This window comes from Grammomys surdaster, unplaced genomic scaffold (genome assembly GCF_004785775.1).
Source record: "Grammomys surdaster isolate TR1022 unplaced genomic scaffold, NIH_TR_1.0 724, whole genome shotgun sequence".
NCBI lineage: Eukaryota > Metazoa > Chordata > Mammalia > Rodentia > Muridae > Grammomys > Grammomys surdaster.
Window position 1 is genome coordinate 917,896 of NW_021605143.1, and position 2,299 is coordinate 920,194.

Sequence of the window (2,299 nt, forward strand, 5' to 3'; positions counted from 1 at the left end):
GGCGCCATCTTGTAATGGCGATGATGTGATAAGGATAGCTTCCCACAAGCTAGCTTTTATAGAAGGTGGGAAAGAGGCGGGACCAGGGAGGAATAACTTAATTATCTAGGCCCCACCAGCCTTATTAATATGTAAATCTCTCGAGGCAGAGGCCTGTTAGCCACGCCCTCCACCTGTGTCTTACGTGACTGACCGTATAGGTTAAATGCAGATGAGACCGCGTGTCAGGGCCCTGGGTTCTGGGGGCGTGGCCAAACACCTGCAGTCTCGGTGTTCCAGACCCATGCCTACCCAAGATGCCCTTCTACAGCCCGACAAGCTGTCGGCCTTTTACAGACACACACATACCGAGGGACTTATGACAAGCAGACTCTTGGATGTCCTGGACCAGCCTCTTGCCCTCTGTTTTGAAGATCATCTCTGCTCATAACAGAAAAGCCTCCAGTCCCCTGGTCTTCCAACCGTGGCTAAGTCTTACCTGGGAATTTGCTTTCACAGCCCAGAAGGACAGCAGGTGTCTTGGCAACATTTCCACACTAATCCAGTAAGTCATCATTCAGCTCCCAAGACCCTTTCCTGCATCCTTAGAAACTTCATTCCCAAAGTCTTTCACGGAAGCGGCTGTCTGCTCTCTCTTTTCTGACCCTGAGTTTGGTTGAACATACATGATTCTCTTATTGCCTTTAACCTACTTCTCAATAGCAATGTTAGTATAGGTGTTAATTGTTAATTTTGGTCAGACTCTCTTTAGTTCAAAGTGCCAGAAACAAAACAAATTTCAACCATTCAATGGAATCTTCATCAAAACACCAGCGCCATTCTTCTGAGAAATAGAAAAAAAAATCTAAAATGCATATAAAAGCAATGTTGTGTTTTATTTTAAAAAGAAAGAAAGAAAGGAAGGAAGGAAGGGAGAGAGAGAGAGAGAGAGAGAGAGAGAGAGAGAGAAAGAAAGAAAGGAAGAAAGAAAAGAGGCAGGATATATTTGTTAGAGCCAGGTATGCTGAGGTGGGAAGGGGTGCCTCTGCCGGCCCATGCTGAGGCATCCCTTCCCCCTGAGGGACCAGCCATAAACAAATATAATATGAAAGTTTATTTAGGGTATGGGAAGGGGAGTTGAAGAGGGAATAGAGACGGAGAAAGGCAGAGAGACAGAGGGGGGAGGGGGAGGGAAAGGGGTAAGAAGAGAAGAGAGGAGGGGAGGGGAGAGGAGAAGAGAGAGACCAGCCAGGAACACGTAGAGAGAGAGGGGGAGGGGGTGGGGAGAGAGGAAAAAGGGACAAGGAGAGAAGGGGCAGAGTAAGAGATCGAGGAGGGGCCAAACAGCCCCTTTTATAGTAAGCCAGGCATTACCTGGCTGTTGCCAGGTAACTGTGGGGCGGAGCCTAGAAGGAATGCTAGCAAGCACCAAAGACAGACACCATAGACAAATGTCAGATGAAAAGTGTGACTCTGGAAGTATGGTCACGACTTACTTCAAGTTCTACTACAAAGTAACAAAAACAGCTTGATACTGGAGCAGAAACAGACAGGCAGGCAGTGTCTGTAGGGTTGCTGCTGTAGCCGCCGGAAGTATGACAAAGAAGCCGTAAAACACTCGGAGAAAAGACAGCTTCAAGACACCACCAGAAAAACTGGATATCCACACAGAGAAGACTGAAAACAGTCCCCTCACCCTATACAGAAATCAGCCCAAATGGATCAAAGACCTCAATATAAGAACTTAAACCATTAGCGGAGGAGGAAAATTAGAGAAAAATATATCAAGACATCGGCATAAGCACCCTGGGGGGGGGGTGGAGGAGGGGGTAGGTCAGACCCTGACCAGCCTCTTGCAAATGCTCGCAGACAGGCTGGGGGCAGCTCAGTGGTTAAAGCATTTGCCCAGCAAGAATAAGGACCTGAGCTATGATCCTGAGAACCCTGAAGGTTGGGGGAGCGTGAGGAGCCACACTTGGTAGCACGGGCTCTTGATCAAAGCACTGGGGAGGTAAAGACAAGTTCCCTGGTGTTCAGTGGCAGGCCAGCCCAGCCTTCTTGTTATGTTCCAGGCTAGTGAGAAACCCTGTTTCAAAACTCAAAGTGGACGGTTGGCGTGAGTTTTGGTTTTTGTTTTATACGATTTTATTGAGTTCTTTTATCTCTGACTTTCTTCCAACTTTTATTCCACCCCAATCCCTTCCAAAACCCTACATACACACACACACACACACACACACACACACGAGGTAGGAGAGAAAGAGGGTTGGAGGGAAAAGGGGGAGTAGACCTCTTTAGACTACTGCCTGCTGATTAGGGG